We start from the raw sequence: 11,284 nt of genomic DNA, 5'->3' as shown, positions 1-11,284 counted from the left end.
TAGTACACAGGATCCCTGGTGTTCAATCCATAGCACCACACACACATACACAAAAATTAGATTTGATGTGAATTAAATGGAAATATAAAACTATTTAGCACCAAAAGAATATCTCCTACTTCAAGATTTCAAAGAAGAACCAAAACTGATCTCTCTCAATATGTATATATTAAATTATGAATATGTGCAAAGTAAAACCATTAAATATGAAGACTATTTAATGGTAGAGTTATGTGATAAGATTTCCCTCTGTAAAGAAAAACACACATACTCCTTGAGAAGTAAAATGATGAAAAATCAAATACAAACTGTTTGGAAATGGCTATTTAGATGGTCGAGCCTGCTGAACCTTTTCCCATGAGCTTGACAAGTGTAGGGCCTTTCTCCTGAATGGCAGTGCAGGTGGCGCTTGAGGTCAGCCTTCCTCTTCACCACATGTGTGCAGCATGGGCACTTGAACTGCATCCTGGGAAGATCATCTGGGAAACTCCTAGATGGGACATCAGATCCTTGACCACACTGATAGCCTACAGGACCAGAGTCCATTTCAGCATCAATTTGTGCTTGTTCTTCAGACTGGGAGATGTGGCTGGAAGAATCGGATGTTCATTTTTCTCATTTGCTTGACTTAAAATGAATAACTTCAGAAGGCTGTGATAAACTCAAATGTTTGCCTTTTTTAATGGAATCTTTTTCATGCTTGGCCAATGGTTGCTGAGTGTTCCTCTGGGAGGCTGGATGATAATTATACTTATTCCAGGACTTTCCACTTATTCCACCTGTTCACTGGTCTGGGCTGAAGTGAGAATGTGGAGAACGGCTTCCTTCTTGCCAGCTGCTGCTATAAAAAGAGGAAGGTTCTATACCATTGGAATTGACATCTTTATCTGAGAGACTGAAATAGCAATCTTTTTCTTTCTCACTAATGTCCAAGGAAGATTTAATAAAAGTCTTACATATACCAATGACATCAGTCATCTGAAGGAAGCTGGCAGCAGACATCACTTCAATGACATTCTGCCCAGTAAGCAACAGTTTGTGGGAATAGACAGAGTCCAGGATAGCTGTTAAAGTGTCAGGGGAGGTCACAGCATCCGGAGGGAAGTTCCCCCGCTGCCATCCCAAGCTCCTAGGGCAGAGAAGCTGAGCCAGTCCCAGCACATTGAAGGAAGCCCCTCTGCCACTATTCCAAGCTCCTAGCGCAGAGAAGCTGAGCTGGTCCCAGCACACTGAAGGAAGCTCCCCACCGCCATCCCAAGCTCCTAGGGAAGAGAAGCTGAGCTGATCCCAGCAGCCAGAAGGAAGCTCACCCACCGCCATCCCAAGAACCTAGGGCAGAGAAGGTGAGCCACGTGGGTGCCAGAAGCACCTCCCCCGCCCCGCCGTGGAAATGAGAAGACATGTAAACAAGCCTCAAAAACAGACTTCTGGATCACCTACAGCAACCCCAAAGGGAAACAAGATGGAACAATCTGATACTCAACCACCTGGACTCTCTGAACTGGAAACAAAAGAGGAACTGGGAAAAATGAAGTCAGAAATACTCAGATAACAGCAAAGATTGTGCTCATGGTGCAAGACATGATTAATAAATCTAGAGAGGACACAGACAAAAAAAATAGAGGATCTGAGGAACATGATGGAATCCCAACATAGGAAACAAAGGGAATCCATAAAACAGATACAAACAGATTTCCAAGACATTAAAAACTCCATCGAAAGTCTGCACAGCAGAATGAACCAATGTGAGGATAGAATTTCAGATATAGAAGAAAAGATTGCAATTAGTGACCAGGAAAAGAAAAATTGCTTTAAAATTATAAAAGAACATGAGAAATCAATCCAGCAGCTGCTAGACGATGCAAAGAAGAATAACATAAGACTGATTGGAGTCAATGAAGAAACAGGAGAGAGTGCAGATGACATAAAAAAACTATTCACAGAAGTGATGGCAGAAAACTTCCCAAGGAGGGGAAAAGAACTTGACATACAGATAAGTGAGGCATATTGGACTCCAGCTAGCCTTGATCAAAAAACATCTACACATAGGCATATAATAGTTAGGATTCCAGAAATCCAACAGAAGAACAAAATTCTACAAGCAGTGAGAGAAAAGAAACAAATCACATACAAAGGAAAGCCCATCAGAATCACAGCAGACTTCTCAATGCAAACCCTCAAGGCAAGAAGAACTTGGAGTGATGTATTTCAAGCCCTAAAGGAAAACAGTCTCCAACCCAGATTGATGGACCCTGTGAAACTATCTTGCATAATTGATGGAGAAATAAGATACTTTCATGATAAAGAGCACCTCAGGAACTTCATGAATATCGAACCGGCACTCCAAAAAATTTTAGACAATACCCTAGGAAAAGACAATGAGGATCACAACCCCAGGAAACCCAGCAGAATGAATCCATTGGGTGTGACAAATTAAACACAAAGGGGGAGAATCCAACAAAAAGAAAAAGTCATGACAAGGCTTTTAAAACTTTTAACTTCATCTCCCTAATGAGTGTATAATTCAATCTTGTTATTGTACTGATTAGTATTTTTCTGATTCTAGAGTTGCACACCTTTCCTTGTGCTATACTGGCTATTTATCATCTTCTATGTCTACTTTTTAACTGGGTTGTCTATTAATGAGCTCTAAGAGTTCTTTATATATTCTGGTCATAGGTTATATGCATTGTAAATATGGTCTGTTTAAGGACTACTTTTCATTTTAATGATGTCATTTAAAGTTCTAAATTTTGATGGAATCTCATTTATCAATTTTTTTCTTTTATACATCATGTCTTTTGTATCCTAGGTAGTTCTTGCCTACCCTGAATTCATAAATATTTTCCCTTATAATTTCTTCTTAAAGTTTTATACTTTTAGGCTTTCATATTTAAGTTCATAGATCCCTTCAAGTTACTTTCATGTATGGAAATAAAGGGTTGAGGTTAATTTTTTATATGTGGATACCAGGCGTTCTAGTGCCATTTGCTGAAAACACTATCTCTTCCTCGGCTCTTGAACTGAGTTTATATTCTATAAAATGCTAATGTTAAATAATCTTTCAAAACTCAGTGGACCATATATGTGTGGTTCTATTTCTAGATTCTCTGTTTTATTCAAAGGATCTATATGTCTTTCCTTACACCAACACTGCCTTGATTACTGTAGCTTTAGAAGAAGTCTTAAAATTAGGTACTAAACATCTTCCAACACTGTTTTTGTTTTTGTTTTTAACTTTTCTAGGTCCTTTGTACTCCTACATAACTTTTAAATTTCAATATCCAATTCTTCATTTATAGCAAGTATACACAGACCTGAATTTTTATATATGCCTTGTGTTTTCTAATCCTGCTAAATTCAAGTACAAGTTCTAGGGGCTTCTAAAGATTTCTTAGTATTTTCTCTGTAGATGATCATTTCATCTACATATAAAGATTTTGCTTCTACTTTGCCAATCCTATCCTAATTGTGTCATTTTATTGCCAGACTATTTTGGTGGGGCCTAGGTTTCAAAGTTTAATGGACAGATAAAGAGTAAGCATATCTGCCCTTGTTCCCCACCTTAAGGAGAAAGCATTGTATCTTTTCCATTCACATAAGGTGTTCTCGCTGGAACTATGGAGTACATGTCTTTAATCTGTTGAGAAGGTTCTGTCCTACTTCTAGTCTCCTGATAACTTTTACCATGAACAGCTGTAGAATTTAGTCCAATACTTTTTCTCCAACTAGTGACTGGATCATATGGCATTTTCCTTTCCTCTGTTAAAATGATGACTTTTGGGGGTGGATCTTCCAATGCTGAACCAACACTGCCATCCCTATAACAAAACCACTTTCTACATCCTGCCAGATCTGACTTCTAATAGTTTGTTTTGTTAAACAAATTTCTATCTATGTTCATACTTTTTTCTTCTATTATCTTTATCGAGTTTTAGGATTAGCATAACGTTGATTTCCTAAAATGAGGGGAGAAATGTTCCTTCTTTTTTTTTGCTTTAAATGTTAGATGTAATTTATCTGTTAAAATGTATATGAGCCTGCTACTGTCATATAGGTAAGGTTTTCAAGCTAGGAATATACTTTCTTTAATAGGTGCTATTCAAATTTTATATTTCCTCCAGAGTTAGTTTCATTAATTTGTCTTCCAAGGTACTTCTTAGAAGTTGTCAAATTTATTTCAAAACAGATTTTTGTAATATGCTTTCTATATCCTTTTATATTCTGTAAAATCTGTGGTAATATCTCCTAGATCTTGATATTGTAATTTAAAAAAATGTATACTTGATATTGTGTAACAGGAAGAAAAGGTCAAAAAGAGAGGGGAATTGGGAGGGGTAGGGGAAAGGAAAAAAGGGAAAAGAAAAAATATGAGAAAAGGAAAAAAATGGAAACAGTCTTTGCAAATAGAGAAGGGTGGAGGGGGTGAAGGGAGGGCAGGGGAAGGGGAATAAAATAAGAACCAAGAAACTCATGTACTGGTACAAGGTCCCAATGATGAATGTAACTGTATTTCATACCTAAAATGTACCAATAAACTTAATGGGAAAAAAAATAAAGTGTCAGAGGAGAACGCCTGAAATGTGGCTGTGGTTGGCTGACTTGTCTCCTTTGAATTCTGAGAAAGAAGCATTTTGAAATAGCCACTACTAGCAAATAATACATTTTGATGTGCTTTGAAGACCTTTCCTTCAACCAGAATACTGCAGTCACAAAATACATCTTTTTTGCACTGCTCATTCCACTGTTCCAGCAGGTGAGACTGATGCGAGGTGATCTCCACTCTGGAAATTTATAAATGCTGCTCTTTCGTTCAAATTTTAGTATATATTCTGCCGAAGTGAGCACTATAAATCCTGGTCTTGAAACCCTGTTACGTCAGTTGAATGAAAGGAGAAGATTCCAAGGGAAACAAAGTTCACGTATTGAGGATTGTCTACATACTACAGGGTGCACATTTGGCAATTCTTTTCTTGTTGCACACGAGAACCTGGACTATTTTTGGCCCATTCAACTGTATCATTAGCACTATGGTTCGGATCCTTTAGGAACAGTCGGGCTCCGTGCTTGTTAGGTGCAGCCTTTCCCCTCCGTTCTGAGCTCAGAGGGGTCGCGTCCTGATACAACCAGGGGTCGAGCTGAGTGGCTCAGCTTGGGCTACTGCCCTGGGATCCCCTCGCCAAGCAGCGCGCTCGCCCCACGCGCCCCATCGGGGCTGCCGTCCCTCGCCACCAGCCCCCGCGCCCGGGGCCCCAAATGAAGTCTTTATGTATAAGCACTATCCGTTAACTTCACTGTAAAAACACATCATATAAACTACTAACTTGATACAGGCTGAGACTCAGATCATGGAGAAATCATCATAAATGACCTTTCTCTTCTTCGAAAGCTAAACCAAACCATGTTTGTTTCCCCAGGTAGCATGATGGCTTGGCACAAACAGTTCTTGTTGACAATCAAAATACTAAAGTCAGATGTGCTTTGCTAAATGAAATTGCCAGTGGCAGGTACATCTTGCGGGGTAGGAAGATTGTTTCTGTGTTTGATATAGTGGGTGTAGAAGGATTGGGACCACTAGCTGCATATGTCAATATGATAAAAATTCCTACACCAGACAGATGCACGTATATATCCAAAACAAGTGATCTGCATGTCCATAGAACTAAAGGTAGAGACTAGAAAAAAAAACCCATGAAGACAGATAACTAAAAGCAGTCATGTAAAGCATAAGGCTTGGCAAGGGGCATCATTATTAACTCAGCCATTTATCACTCATGGAATTATACCATTTGTGGTTGTACCATTTGTAGATGACTCTGTATGGCATTCCCAGGAATATATTCTTCTGGCCCCTTTAGTCTGTTGATTCTTTCACCTCCGTCCAGAGCTTTCTAATCCTTTAAACTGATGTTTCCCTTCTCTATCAAATATAAGTTCATTGCACTTTTAAGTTTATTTTCTAAAAATAAAGACCAAAATACAATAAGCAAAGCAGACATGAGACTAACTTTCCTCCCAGTCAAGCTGATTATTCAGTGACTTGCTCACAACTTTGGGATAACTTCTGGCTCTGCAATCTGTCAGCCCCTGGAGCTATCTTGATGGAGTTGAATAACCTCTGCCTGGGCCTGCCGCATGGGTTTTCAGCTCAGGGTTACTCTTGAATGACACTCTGTCATTATGCTATATTTAGGCTATGCAAGTTGTAATTAGCTTTGTTCTGCTGCAGACTTATCCAGCTTCGCATGCAATATAAAAGGTAATAAAATAGGTAGGCAGATAGAAAAAAATGAGTAAACCTCATATGCATGGAAAACTTCATGATTCCCAAACTGAAGAAAGAACAAAAAAAAAGGAGCTTCAGTAGATTCAAAAGCTGAGGAATAAAGTTGTCAGTAAAAATAATCATAGAGCCAAACCTAGGTGTGATCTGGTTGCAACAGAATTTTTATTAAACCCACTCCCATAATTTTACAGAATTGTATTGTTTTCCTCACCCACAAAAGAGCTTTTACTGTAATTAGATGATATTTTGCGGAAGCTGCTTTTCAATATAGCATCACACATTCCTTTAAGGAGCCAACTTTCTCTAATAGAAAGTGGACTTTTAATTCTAAAAGTCCATTTGATATCACTGCATTATCCTTTCTAGGTATTGTACTGGATCTGAGTCATTTACTCTGACACCAGCCTTGCATATTTGTAGAAATAGACTCTGTTTATGCAAAACAAGCTGGTAGAAATGTACCAAACCATGAAATTCATGATGCAAAAATCATGATACTATTTGGTGTATCCACTTTCATTGTCCAGTGTGGTTGGTTGTAAGTTCCTTGAAAGTGAAACCTTCTGTTCCATCTGTCATAGGTTGTAGTTAAAAATGGGGCACTATATGCTATTAACAAGAACTCAGCATGTCATCAAGGGGATGTATTTAGGGAAAAATATGCTTCCTCAACACCCATCCTAAGTGTACTTTTATATGCCGTTTCACACTGTCAACTATTAACAGTGGTTTTCTTTTTTGACGTCATGTATGGTTTTGAGGAAGCCTTTATGTTTGTTAATATTGTTCAATGAATAATAATTCTAATGAAAGGAATAGGTGGCAAAACATCAAGAAATATTGTCAAAGAAAGAATAAATATGAATTTTATATACCCAGAATTAGAAATGAGGAGAAGAATAAAAAAAAAAGAGGGGCCAGGGATTTAGCTCATTGGTTCCACCTCCTGCATTGCAAGCACAAGGTCCCGAGTTCGATCACTGGTACCAAAAAAAAAAAAAAAGAAAGAAAGAAAAAAGAAAAGAGGTTCAAAGTAAAGTAATACCAAATATATTGGTAAATTGGGTATGTTAGGCAACATATGATTAGATATGATCCTAAAGTCTTGATAAGAGTAAATGTTATGTTTGTCATATTGTCTTACTGTCTTCAGGAATTGGTCAAGAGAGCATTTTTGTTTGTTTTTTGTTTTCTTGTAGGTTGTAGGAGATGAAGTAGTGTTATAGTTAAGCTTGGTTGGTCTGTCTTTGCCCAAAGGATGGGTGAAGCACACTTCTGGGTGTGACTGAGTGTATTGTGGAGGCCTGACTTTGGGTACTATATCTGGTCCCTGGCCCCTTTCTCTCTGGCACTCTTCCCCTACTCTGCTTCCTGGCTGCCATGAACTAAGAAGCTTCACTTTATCATGTCCTTCTATAGTGATATTTCTGTCTTGGAGTCAGCTAACCATGGACTGAATCCCTTTAAACTGAGAGCCAAACTAATGCTCTCCTTTAAGTTATGAGCATTGGCTATTGTATCCAGCAATGGGAAAGTTGTGTAATACAAATGGGTACAAAAGACCCACTTATCTAATTTAAAGCGGAATTTTAAGAGTGATAAGAACAAATGGTATTCTGCAGACAAGAGGAAAGAACCCAAGTACACAATAGATAAAAAAATTATCTGTGTCTTCCATGAGCATTGGGTTTGTATATAATAGCATGAGCTATTATATACAAACATATAATACAAGGGAACATATAATACAAAAATTTAAATAAGGTAAATTTTGACTATCACTTTTCATTGATCTTCATATGCACACCTCTTTTAGGTGCAAATGTACAAACTCATTTTTCAGATGCACAAATTTAGTAAAGTCAAATAACTTGTTGACCAAGCTGTCAGCCAGATAAAAGCAGAGTCATAATTCAAACTTAGATCTGCCTCCCAGTGTAGTTCTTATTGATGGCCTGAAAAGAGCTTAGGGAAACTAGATAGCAGAGTATTTGCAATATCTAATAGGCTTTTAAAGAAAACAGCAGTATTTTATGACCACAATTTCAAAAACCAGAGCATGCAAACTCCAAACACTAGCAGGGTCCACTTTCATATGTTGAGTGGCTTAGCTACTTCCTCATCACTGAAACAGGATATGCAATACACACAACTTAAAGAAGAGATGTTTCTTTTGGTTCAGAGTTTTGGTCCATGGGTCCAAGGCAGAAATGGTATAGTCAGAAGGCCCAGGCAGAGGACAGCTGCTCACCCCAAGGCAGCCAGGAAGCAGAGAGAGAGGAGTGCGGTTGGGGACAAGAATATACCCTTCCAGATAATGCCCCTAGTGAGCCACCCAACTAGGCCCCATTTACCAATCGCAAATTTGGCTACTGAACTCATCAATGGATGAATCCACCGAAGACTATAGCACCTGCAATCCAGTCACCTTCTACACACATAACAACTTTGGGAAAAATTTTACATCTAAACCTTAACATTGAGCAGCATCAAGAGGCAAAAATACTCAGTTCTTTTCTTTTGACCATTGATTACAAAGCATGGTGGTCAGGGAAATTAAAGCACTTGAGAGACTGAGGGTAAAATAAAGATATTGGAGATTTCCCAGTGGATTGTTGAACATTTTGTCATTGTTTGTGAGGGAAACTACGCAAAGTCATAGTGTAAATTTCTTCATGTTTATAGAGTAGATTCATATAAAAATAATAAATATGCTTATTTGAGAGGGAAAGGTACTTGGGATTATATTTTCCGAACATTTGGTTTTCTTCTTTTAGACATTGAATCATGGTTCAGTTTACAAGATGAAGAGAAAGAAAACTAGAGTGTTAGAAAGTGGCTTAATTACATTTATTTTATGGTGCTTAATCTTGACTTTTAAGTTTGTGAATTTTTAAGAATCAATGTGTGCTTTGCAATGTAAAAATTTCTTTCAAATCATACAATTATACCAAATGCCCAGTTATGTGTTTATTTTATTCATAACAAGTAACTTTTCCCCTTCACTGTTGGTTTCATTTGTCTCCTCAAAGTCGACTTTTTTATATTCAGAACCAAGCATTTCAAAGTTTTGTCATTTCGCAGTTGAAGACTACAATAAAAAAGCATAAGCTTCTCTTCTCTTCCCTTCCCTCCTCCCCTCCCTTCCTCTCCTCTTCTCCCTTCCTCTCCTCTTCTCCCTTCTTCTTTGGCTGCTTTTTCTTCTCCTCCTTCTCTTCCTCCTCCTCCTTCTCCTTCTTTCTCTTCCTCTTCTTCCCCTCCTTCTCCTTTTCCTCCACCTTTTCCTTTTTCCTTCTTTCTCTTCCTCTTCTTCCCCTCCTTCTCTTTCTTCTTCTTTTTCTCTCCCTCCCACTCCCTCTCTCTTTTTCTCTCTCCACTTTAATAGTTTTATCCTGGCTTCACATAGATTTATTTTATCCACCCTCAAAATTCCCCAAACTGTTTTTATTGTGATAAGACTTAAGTTAATGAGTTTAGAACTGGAGGGAATTCTCCTTAGGGAAATGTGGAAGGGGTGAGTAGGTGGAAGGTGGGCTGGAAGAGAGAGTACACTTGCTATGCTATTTTCTTGATGAGACATCATCTCAGCAACCTTTATATTATTCTCTGAGAATGCCAGTCCAGCCATTCTGTATCAGCCCAACTCAGACTTCAGCACTGTATGTTCATTTGCTTTAGAGCATAAGGGATTGCCACAGCTCTGTTTAAAACAACACTGTGTCACACACATGAACCACATATATAGACAGTAGTGATGAGCGCTTCCCACCAGAATCCAAAGAAAATCAAATTTTAAAATGTGAGAGCTGCCTGGAAAGTCCTAAACAATTAAAATGAGCCTTGAGATTGAATCTTGATGTAATCATGAATATTAGCTTACTTTCTCTTCTTTTGACATAAAATTCTCACAGGTGGTTCTAATTAGACATAAGTAGTGACAGTGGCCAGTTTGACTAAATTCAGATCCTGGCCAAGAGGAATGGAAAGAAGTTTCATCTTGCCTTCTCAAAAAAATGGAATCTATATCGAGACAGTTCAAGGAAATGACGCCTATGGTGAGATGTAAAAACCATGGCTTGAACACTTTTGGGGTTTCTTTACGGAGGCAAAACAGTGTAAAACATCCCATGCCATGTTTCTCGCTCCTCATATTAAATTCAGAATTTCTTAAAGTTTGTATTCTATCTCAGCTAAACTCTATCCACTTTGGTATCTAGAAGGAAAAAAACCCCAAAACAACAAACACAGAACAAAACAGAAAAGGCATGTATGCTAAACATGTTGTCCAGAATTGTTATCATTTTACTAGGAATAGTTGAATGACCCTTTGAAAATCTTTTCAAGACCATTCCTAAATAACTTGCTGATTTCATAAAAATCACCTCTACTTTATTTGGAGGAATCCAGAAAAGGAAAAAAAAATCTTTTTTCAAGTAAGTTTCCAAAAATCAATAGGTTATTGAAACTTGTATTATTTGGCTTATATGTTATAATAACATTTTTCTTAATCATGTTTCTCTTTTCAGTTTTAAAATTTTTAATTTTTAATTTAATACTATTGTAAGCATAGAACTCCCTGGCTGAGAAATGTCTAAGACGATTCATGGAGGTAGGTAGTGGACACTCTGAGTAATTTTGTATCTCTTTCCACAGAACTGGTGCTTAGAGTTGTGTCTTTGGTCTAGGATCCCCTCCTACAGGGGTAACTAAAGTTTGAGGTCCAGCCCACACATCTCTCACCAAGCCTTGCCCCCTTCCTAGCAAGGAAGAAGGGCAAATTTTGTAACTTGAAGAAATGGATTTCTGCAACCTACTCATAAGTCAGTTTTCACAAACTCAATCAGAAAGGAAAAAGAAAAGCAAAGGATTACTTATGTAATCATTTTCTTCATTTTGCCTAATCTTTACATATCTAAACACAGTATTAGCAAAGAATCTGAGCATTTAAATATTTTCCCAAAAAATATGTTGAGCCAGGTTACATCAGCCACTGAAATG

At 37.9% G+C, this 11,284-nt stretch overlaps 1 pseudogene; it reads right to left on the bottom strand.

Annotated features, from left to right (window-relative positions):
- Positions 1-239: 239 nt before the first annotated feature.
- Positions 240-4,648, bottom strand: LOC101697563 (zinc finger and BTB domain-containing protein 8A-like; annotated as a pseudogene).
- Between the last annotated feature and the right edge of the window lie 6,636 nt (positions 4,649-11,284).

Source organism: Heterocephalus glaber, unplaced genomic scaffold, assembly GCF_053883595.1.
Source record: "Heterocephalus glaber isolate CG9 unplaced genomic scaffold, H.glaber_assembly_v1.0 deba00001532, whole genome shotgun sequence".
NCBI classification, from domain to species: Eukaryota; Metazoa; Chordata; class Mammalia; order Rodentia; family Bathyergidae; genus Heterocephalus; species Heterocephalus glaber.
This window is presented reverse-complemented; position numbering and strand designations above follow the sequence as displayed.